We start from the raw sequence: 10,665 nt of genomic DNA on the forward strand, positions 1-10,665 counted from the left end.
CTCCCAGCAGTGAAGTTCTCTGCAAAGTCTCCTGACCTTTCACTGACCTTGTGCTGCTGCTGCTGCTGCTGCTGCTGCTGCTGCTGAGGTGAGTCGAGATTCTTCTCCTCAGGAATGATTGTGATTATTTTTCACAGGACACTCCACCTCCACCCTCCCCCACTCTCTTCCTGCACCACCTGTTTCTGGGTCACACATCTGTTCCCATTGTGCTCCAGGGTTAAACTGCTGCCGTAGCCTTCGAGTCTCCTTCAGAAGCTGCAGTGGTTCCTCCGCAGTGGTTCCTCTGCAGTGGTTCCTCAGCAGTGTTTCCTCCGCAGACCCCTGCTCGGAAGGTTGCCAGTCGTCCGCTCAGCGCTGCAAGACGTCGCTTCTCAAGGAAGCTTTTTATTGTTTATTTTAAGAGTGACGCGGAACATTGAGACACCGGTGCCGATGGTTTGGAAGGTCCGGGTCGAAGGCAGAAGGTCGAGGGCAGAAGGTCCAGCCGGAGGGAGCTGGAGAATCCAGCGAGCAGGATGAAGAGGGAGGAAGACGAGAGGGACGGAAGACCTCAGATGTTGAGGAGACGGAGAGCCCGGAATTGTTTTCACTGCTGCAGAAGAACCTGCGCGGGCAGTTAAAGGTCCAGTGTGAAGAGTTGGGCCTGTTTGATGGTTTTTATGTTGGTTAACACTGAAAATTCTCACCGTAAATACATGAATGGAGTGTATTTTCATAGTGAAATAAGTAATATTATATGTATCTCATATATATTATATGAGACTCTCCACAGATCAATCACAGGGTCCCAGTGCTCCCAGTTAGCTAAGGAAGCCTGGTGTGGACAATCCAGCTGCCTGACAGCAGAGCGTTTGCTATTGGTAGACTGAACGCTAGGGGGCGCCCTCCAATAAACCGTAGAAGAAGAAGAAGAAGAAGAAGAAGAAGAAGAAGAAGAAGAAGAAGAAGATATCCAGGTCTCAGTGCACAGGGCCACCATAGTTCACTGGCAAACGCAGGAGAGGGAGGCGGAGTGAATCTGCAATCTAGAATGCAACCACTTGATGTCGCTGTTGCTTCTTCAAAATCCCCAAATTTTACACACTGGACGTTTAAGATTTTTATGCAACTTTTCCTTCTTCTTCTTCTTCTTCTTCTTCACTGGCGAGCTCAGGAGAGGGCGAGGGATCGCTGCAATCCCAAAATGTAACGACTCAATATTGTTTTTTGCCTTTCAGAATCTCCGGTGTTGCACGCTGAAGGAGTTCACGTGGGTGCAGAGTGGCAGTAAAGCGGAGTGTTGAGTGATTTCAGTGTCTTTCCGCCACCAAAAAGGAAAGAAAATCCCACGACTTCGCCGCCCAGCGATTATCTTCAGCCGTAACTCACCGTCACCTTAATGCCTTTAAGCCGCTTCCTCCGCACTGAGCTGAGCCTTCGCTCTCAGGCGCGGCTCCATTAAACACGCAGAGAAAAAAACCAAAGACAAAGGAACTAAAAAGCCCCTAAAAACGACCGGTGACATCACCGCTCGCCATATTGTGGGGTCAAGAGGTCAGAGCCTCCTGGAGGAGCAGCAGCCACTGAGGAGGAAGCTGCTCAGAGTGGAGCTGGAGCTGCTCCAGAGGGAGCATGGGGGAAGAGGATGATGATGATGATGATGATGAAGGTGGTGGTGATGAAGAAGATGCTCTCTGTTCCAAACAACCAGGACTTTCTGCACTTCCTTGACTCTGCCCAGTGTCCCGGCCCTGGACGCCGGGGGGGGGGGGGGCAGCTCCGTCCCTCAGCAGGTCTCGCAGCTCCGTCTGTCGATGTGAACTGTGTCCCGGTCTGGACCTTCATCCCTGCAGGTGCTGTGAGCCCGAGGCTGCTCCGTGTCCTGGCTGTGCCCCTGGTACTCCCTCTGTCCTCCCTCCTCCCTCCTCCCTCCTCCCTCCCCCCTCCAGCTCTGCCTGCAGGCTGCTGCCTGCTTTTACAGCCTCACACAGAATGAATAAATAAAATCCACCTCCTCCTCCTCCTCCTCCTCCTCCTCCTCGCAGTAAGATGAAGGAACAGAAGGGAGCCGCAACCCCTCTCTGGCTCTGGCTTGGAAAGAACCCAGAGCTGAAGGAAGGAAGGAAGGAAGGAAGTAAGGAAGGAACGCCAGTGCGGTGTGCAACAGTCACGGAGCGATGCGGCAGAGAGAGAGAGGGGGAGAGACGTGACGGGAGCTGGGTTCACGCCCACAGAAGCGGCACGAAGCCGAGCGACAGCCGAGATTCCCGTCGGAAGGTTTGACGTGTGACAAGTCGGAAGTGTCGAGTCGGGAGCTTTTCTGTGGAAAGGGACCGTTTGACATCCCGACGGTCACAAGAGCAGGTCGACGCCCCTTTGAAGGTCCGCTGTGGGGATATTTGGAGATTCTGAGGGAGACACAGCGACACCTAGCGGTTGCATTTTAAATGGCAGCGCTCTTTTGCTTGCCAGTGACCTACGGTGGCCCTGTGCACACAAGGCCTGGACACCTTTTCTATGAAATTCTAACCTTTAAAGGTCCAGCGTGGGGATATGTGGAGATTTTGAGGCAGAGTGTTTGGTATTTAGACTGAACACTAGGGGGCGTCCTCACATAAACCCACCAAGAAGAAGAAGAAGAAGAAGAAGAAGAAGAAGAAGGTGGAACAGGTCTCCAGCTTTGGGTGCACAGGGCCACCGTAGTTCACTGGCAAACTCAGGAGAGGGAGAGACAGTGAAAGACACTGCAATCTATAAATGCAACCGCTAGGTGTCGCTGTTTCTCCCTCAAAATCTCATAGAAAAAATAGAAAAGGTGTCCAGGGTTTGTGTGCACAGGGCCACCGTAGGTCACTGGCAAGCAATAGAGCGCTGCCATTTAAAATGCAACCACTAGGTGTCGCTGTGTCTCCTGTCAGGCAGCTGGATTGTCCACACCAGGCTTCCTTAGAAATATGCTGGTGCAAGATGGCAGCTAACTGGGAGCACTGGGACCCTGGTTGTTCTGTGGAGATTCTGACCCATATATGAATAAGAACGGTTCTCGGGGTGTGTGTGTGTGTGTGTGTGGGGGGGGGGGGGCTTTTGCCAATTATGACACATTGGACCTTTATTTCTCAGTGTTGAGATCAAAACTGTTCTTGAGGTTTGGAGACAGCGTCAGTTGTCTCCAGTGGTGCTGGTGCAGTGGTGTCACCGTGGCCTCAAAGCTGGAAGGTTGAGGGTTTGATTCCCAGTGTGCCCAGTGTTCTCCCAGCATCTCTGTGGGGTTCCACCCTCACGTCCAGGAAGTGGAAGCGGTGGACGAGACGCTGTGATGCAGGTTGAACCACAGTGTTGCCAGTGACTGGGGAATCAAACCCACAACCTCCCGCTGGAAAAACTGAAAGACACCACCAAACAAAAAACACACTGAATGTCCAACAACCACTGAAGGTCCAGCGAGTGGAAGCGAGATGTGACGAACCTCAGCGTCTCTGCTGTCCGGCATCCACAGCGGCAGGAAGAGGATTCCTGGCAGGGAGGCCTCGCATCAGCCTGGCCAGGAGGAGTCTTCAGAACCAGCTGACTCACTGCCAGTGACCCAGTGATGCTCTCCTGCATTAAGACTAGAAACCCACCGCACCTGCTGCTGCTGCTGCTGCTGCTGCTGTTACTGCTGCTGTTACTACTGCTGCTGCTGCTGCTACTACTGCTCCTGCTGCTGCTGCTGCTGCTACTACTACTGCTGCTACTACTGCTCCTGCTGCTGCTGCTGCTGCTGCTGCTGCTGCTACTACTACTGCTGCTGCTGCTGCTGCTACTACTGCTGCTGCTACTACTGCTGCTGCTGTTACTACTGCTACTGCTGCTGCTGCTGCTGCTGCTACTGCTGCTGCTACTGCTGCTGCTGCTGCTGCTGCTGCTGCTGCTGCTACTACTACTGCTGCTGCTACTACTGCTGCTACTGCTGCTACTGCTGCTGCTACTGCTGCTGCTGTTACTGCTGCTGCTACTGCTGCTGGTACTGCTGCTGCTGCTGTGTGGTTGGTTGGTTGTGAGTGCAGAAGGTGAAGAGTGAGCAGAGTGGAAGCGACTGTGATTTGGGCGAGAAAACAAAGGAGATGGAGGAGAAGCAGAGTGATGCAGGAGATTAAAGAGCCGCCACCGCCCCCAGATTGGTGTGTGTGTGTGTGTGTGTGTGTGTGTGTGTGTGTGTGTGTGTGTGTGTGTGTGTGTGTGTGTGTGTGTGTGCACAAGCACTCGCACTTCCTCTCATGACGGCACATCAAAGAGAGACGTGACAAATAAAGAAATGAGAAAAGAGCTTTGTGAGCGTGTGTTTCCGCTTGTGTGTGTGTGTGTGTGTGTGTGTGCGCGCTGAGGCTTTTTTTCTTTTTTCTTTCTGAAGTCCTCCTGCTAATTAATAGCCCAAAGCGTTTTGGCCTGAAAGCAGCGTCCCCGAAATTAGAAAAGCTTCCATCGTCCAACTGGCAGCACCAAGCAGCCACCAGACGCTGACTGTTAGTGTGTGTGTGAGTGTGTGTGTGTGTGTGTGTGTGTGTGTGTGTGTGTGTGTGTGTGTGTGTGTGTGTGTGTGTAGCTGATTAAAGCAGAGTGACCAGTTTGAGCTTCAGTCAATACTCAGCCGCTCCTGCTGAAGCTCAAACTGGTCACTCTGCTTTAATCAGCTACACAAACACACACACACACACACACACACACACACACACACACACAGGCTCCACCATCCATCCCCTCAGCAGCAGATTGTGCTGACGGAGCAGTTTCACTGTAGCAACCCGCATCTCATGTCAAACGGGGGAGGAGGTGTGTGTGTGTGTGTGTGTGTGTGTGTGTGTGTGTGTGTGTGTGTGTGTGTGTGTGTGCAGTGTAGGTGTAGGCAGACAGTGTATCTCTGCTGCTACAGTTTGACGGCCGCCCAGAAGATCAGCAACATGATGACACTCTGACACGCGTGTGTCAAACATCCTGCTACACAGAGGCAGCGACGGCAATTTTATACACTGTATATACATATACATATACAGTATATATATATATATATATATACTGTATACATATATATTTACCAGTACCTCATCTCCTTTCTTACCCTATACATTTATATTATATTATTTATATTTTTATTTTATTCCTTTATTTCTTATGAATTCTCTCTTTGCACTTCCAGTGGTGGCCAAGCGTTCTGACTGGTGGAGCCACAGTGGGTTGTAAAGTGTGAAGGAGGGGCCGGAGCAGCAGCAGATGGATGGAGGAAACCATCTATCCTGGGATACCATGGAGAAAACATGTTGCTGGAATGTCAATGGAACATGAAGCAGAGTTGCAACTAAATCAGTGTCTTTGAAGCCCCACCAGGGTGTTTAGCTCTTAGAACCATCTAGAACCACCCAGAACCACCCCTGGACCACCAGGGTGTTTAGCTCCTAGAACCACCCAGAACCATCCAGAACCACCCCAGAACCACCAGGGTGTTGAGCTCTGTACTGAAATGACTCTAGAAACACTGCAGACACGGAGGAGATGCAGCTGTTTGACGACTGACTGACTGTTAATATCACTTCTTCAGGTTCTGAGGGCCGGATTGAGGATCTTAATGGGCCTCATATCGGCCTTAACTTTTCTATTCTGTTCTGTTCTGTTCCAGTTCCTTCAGTTGTGTAACAGTTTTACACACCATCACTTGAGGGGGACAAAGTCCGTAAAAAATAAAAATCTTTTTTTTTTTCTTTTTGTTGCTCAGCCACTCCTCATGTTGCTGGCTCCGCCCCCCTGCACCAAGTCAGCGCTGCCCCCGGTGGTCTTTATGTAACGCTGCTGCTGACGGAGGGACGGGGAGATAAAACTGCAGCCACAGCAGAGCAGAGCTGGCAGGGGTGTAATTAGCACTGTGACCACCAGGGGTTGGGGGTGGGAGGGTGGGGGGGTTGTGTTAATATGTTTTTCCCTTTTAACATTTTTTCTTTCTTACTCTTTCAATCATTTATTTTTTTTAATTTTTACTTTTCAATTCCTGTATTATTATATATTTCATATATTTTTACATTATTTTTAAATTATTATATGTAAATATGATATCGTTTTTCTTCTCTGTTGCACTGCATGTTGCTGTAATTATCTGAATTTTCCCAATGGTGAAATAATAAAAGCGTTCTAATTCTAATTTAAATTAGGCTGAACTGCTGATTGGTAGGTGAGGGGGGGGGGGTGAGGGGGGAGGTAAGGGTTGGCGGGGGGGGGTGGGTGGGCGGTTTGGGGCCGTCTTCCTCTCTCGGTCCTCTGCAACTTCCTCCCTCCAGGAGACAGTGAATCAGTGTTTATTGATTATGGTTTTGTGTCTCATCTTGTAGGTGCACACACACACACACACACACACACACACACACACACACACACACACACACGCAGAGAGATGTATGGAGAGAGGGAGAGGTGGGGGATGGAGGGAGGAGAAAGTGCTGAGAGAAGCTTTACGCTGCACTGGAGTGGTGTGAATACATCACACTGACTGCAGCTGCTGCATATTTGATGGAGAGAAAAAGCTTTTGGTCCACGGCTGCTCAGAGTGACTCTCTCACTCTCTCACCCTTCACTCTCTCACTCTCTCTCACCCTTCACTCTCTCACCCTTCATTCTCTCACTCTCTCTCACCCTTCATTCTCTCACTCTCTCTCACCCTTCACTCTCACTCTTCATCCTTCACTCTATCACCCTTCACGCTCTCACTCTTCACCCTTCACTCTATCACCCTTCACTCTCTCACTCTCTCACCCTTCACTCTCTCACTCTCTCTCACCCTTCACTCTCTCACTCTTCACCCTTCACTCTCTCACTCTCTCACCCTTCGCTCTCTCACTCTTCATCCTTCACTCTTTCACCCTTCACTCTCTCACCCTCCATCCTTCACTCTGTCACCCTTCACTCTATCACCCTTCACTCTCTCACTCTTGACTCTCACCCATCACTCTCTCTCACTCTTCACCCTTCACTCTCTCTCACTCTCTCACTCTTCACTCTCTCACTCTTCACTCTCCCTCTACTCCTCTTTGGAGCTGTTGTTTGTCATAGCTCGCATGTCAACATTCACTATCGAACCATTCTGCACATTCTGCTCTCGTTTGTTTGTTGTATAGGCTGTTGTTCCTTTTGATCACTCTGATGAGTGTCGTCTCCCAATTTGCGATCTATAAAGTACATCTATTCTATTTTCTTCTATTCTATATATTCAAATGAAGCTGACTAAAAGCAGCTGTGATTTGCCGTCAGGTACAAATAAAGAAACCTTGAACCTTCAATCTTAAAGGTCAAATGTATTGTAATATGTCTTCTTAGAAAAATAACAAATAAACAGTTCCGGCTTCTTTAAAAAAAAAAAAGAAGCAAAAACAATGCAGTCTCAATATCAATATTATGTACAGAACTTGTACAATAACTTAACTGTCAACATGATTTAAATATAATGTTTGTTTTTTTCCTTTCTTAAGTCTAATAATATTTCTTTATTGTCTTTTTTATTAATGTAATTTCATTCTTTTGCATAATCTTCCTGTAATTACTCAAATTTCCCCAATTTCATTAAAAAAAGATTAATCAAGGCTTCTATTCTATTCTATTCTATATCTTTTATATTCTATTCCATCCTCAGCAGATTGTGAACTATTTCCTCCCCCTCCCCCTCCTCCTGCTGCTGCTCTCTGACACCCCTCCCCCCTCCGTTGCACCGATGGCTTCATAACGCGGCAGCGTGCTGCTCCTCCCTGCTCTTTTTGCATGTGACTTTGCAGATGGGAGCGCGTGCCCTTGAAGCAGACCTTGTGCCGCTCGCGGCGGTGCAGCGCGGGACAGAGAGAAGGAGCGGCGGTGCAGCGCTGCTCTCCCGCTCCTGCTGCTGCCCCCCAGCGGCCGAGGAGGAGCAGTGCACCACCTCCCTCCGCCTCCCTCCACCTGCTGCTGCCCCCCAGCGGCCGAGGAGGAGCAGTGCAACCTCCCTCCACCCACTGCGGCTGCGTCTGGCCACCGGGGAGCAGCACACATTCACTCTTCAACTTGTCTCATTTGTTGTTAATTGTTAATTATACACTTGGTTATGTTATGTGGGCACGCATGGAATTAATGGTTGGATGGATGATGGTTGGTTGGATGGTTGGATGGTTGGTTGGTTGGTTGGATGGTTGGTTGGTTGTTGGATGGATGGTGGGTTGGATGGTGGGGTGGATGGTTGCTTGGTTGGAATGGTTGGTTGGTTGTTGGATTGATGGTTGGATGGATGGTATGATGCTCCTCTGCAGTGTGAAATGAGAGTGAGTGAGGATCTATTTGTTTGAGTTGTGGGGGAAAAGAAGAAAAAAGAGGCAGAGACAGATGGTGTTCGTGTGGCGTGTGGTGTAAACACACACACACACACACACACACACACACACACACACACACACACAAACAGGGCTGGATTTGGTTTGAGGGAAGGTTTATTTCTGGCCTGGTTTCATGTCTTCTTCTTCTTCTTCTTCTTCTTCAGTTTCACTGGTTTGTTGGAACGGAACTCCTCCTCCTCCTCCTCCTCCTCCCCCCCCTCCTCCTCCTCTCACCCGACGCCAGCAGGGGCCCAGTTTCACTCTCAACCGCTTTTATTGCACTCGTAGTAAAGTGATGGCACCACCAGCCGATGCACTGTTGGCCACTGTGAAGAGAGGCAGCAACGCTTTGTCCTCACGTTAACAACGGAGAACTTCCACCCTCCACTGCAACACTGTATTGTCACTGTCAACATTGTCACCAACGTTAAGTGCGAAAAACCAGTTTTGTTGGTTGCGTGTCTCGATGTGTCCCTGATGAAGTGGCCACTGGTCCAGGGTGTCACTCTGCATTAGTTCTGCTTTTGTGCGTTCTCACTGCCATGTGGGGCGGCTGCTTAAAGCTGAGTTCTGCAGTGACTATAAAGGATTGAGTTGAGTTGAATTGAATTGAATTGAATTGAATTGAATTGTAATTGGTCATATACAAATCAATTTTCTTTTTTAGTGTAATATAATATAGAATATGATACTGTATGCATGACAAATATAAACTGTATATATATATGTTTGTGTGTATATGTATATATATATATATGTATATAAATGAATTAGGCTAGCAGAATATAATTAGCTGTGAACTACACCGGCCTGCTGACTGCTTGGTTTGTGAGTGTCTGGCTCCCACACCTGTCACAGTTGACTGATGCTGCTCCGTTCGTCAGCAGGTGTTCCAACACAGGTGCACACAAAGAGCCGTTTCACTCGTCAACCTCACAAAGAGTCGTGTGAGTCGGTCATTTGTCACGACTTCTCCTCCTCTAATCTCCTGCATTCTTGCTCTCTTCTTCTTCTTCCTCTTCCTCCTCTTCTTCTTCGTCCTCTCCATCTTCTTGTTTTTCCACTCTCTCTGAAAAATGGACCCAACTAACCAAACAAAGTCAGTGTGATTTTTAGTGTCGAGCTTCACCGCGTGTCTGAACGGCTCATTTCTGCACAGCAGGTGACGGACCGATAGACAAAGAGGAAGGGCGGTCCTGGACGGACCGGTGGATCAGGACGATGATCTGCTCAGAGCCGATGACCTCTGAGACCACGGTGGGTTTTCACTGATCTGCTGCTGCTGCTGCTCTGGCTCACAGATGTCTCTCAGGTACTATATATTAACATTAAGTATTATACACACTAATACCATATACTGCAATATATTAGAGTACAATGTTAGGTCTTGAGCAGTTCCAGGGGTGATGGAAACGCAGCTAGAGTCAACGAGCCAACTGAGAAATCCTCCATGACTACACACACACACACACACACACACACACACACACACACACACACACACACACACACACACACACACACACACACACTCCTTCCTCCTACGTCTGCTCAACCTGGAAGTGTGTAGTCAACTATTGATGTGCCACTGCACACTGGTTTCTCTCTTCCTGTAACTGTTCACATCACCCCCGAGCTCAGAGTTAGGACTACATCAGTGTCGCTATTCACCATTCATTGTTCAAGATAGTTTATTGTTATTGTGTGCACATAATGACGTGACTGTTTGAGGTAGTTCTCATCTAAAAAATACTGAAAAATACAGTCAGAGAAATTATTTAATCTTGAATCTATCTATCTATCTATCTGTCTGTCTGTCTGTCTGTCTGTCTGTCAAAGCCTTTTCTTTTTCCTATTGTCCAGTCCAGCTAGTGACTTACGCTTTCCAGCTCCCTCTAACAGTTAGTTAGTTAGTTAGTTGGTTAGTTTGTCATGAACCAGCAGCACTGGCCCAGCAGTTCGGTCCTTCTCATGCAACCGCAGCCACTGCAGCAGCAGCAGTGCAGGCGCTGCTGCCACAACCACCTGTTAAAAAAGCCTTCAGGGCTCCTGCTGCCATGATGTATAATATAATATAATATAATTTAATATAAAATCAGTGCAGTTTTGCGGCAACAGCGCCTTCTAATGGCAGCCCAGCAGACTGACTGGACTCTGTCAGGACAGTCGGAGATGATTTATCACTTTCTTTTTACTCTGTCTAAAAAAAAACAACTTGGCACTCGTCACTTCAGTCGTTCTCTTTAATGTTTGCAATCTAAACACTCTGACAACAGTTCTTGGTGTTTTGCGTCAAATAGAGTGATGACACCGTGAACCGACCGTGCGT

Source organism: Nelusetta ayraudi, unplaced genomic scaffold, assembly GCF_046127955.1.
Source record: "Nelusetta ayraudi isolate G7.1 ecotype Tasmania unplaced genomic scaffold, CSIRO-AGI_Nayr_v1 ptg000183l, whole genome shotgun sequence".
Lineage (NCBI taxonomy): Eukaryota > Metazoa > Chordata > Actinopteri > Tetraodontiformes > Monacanthidae > Nelusetta > Nelusetta ayraudi.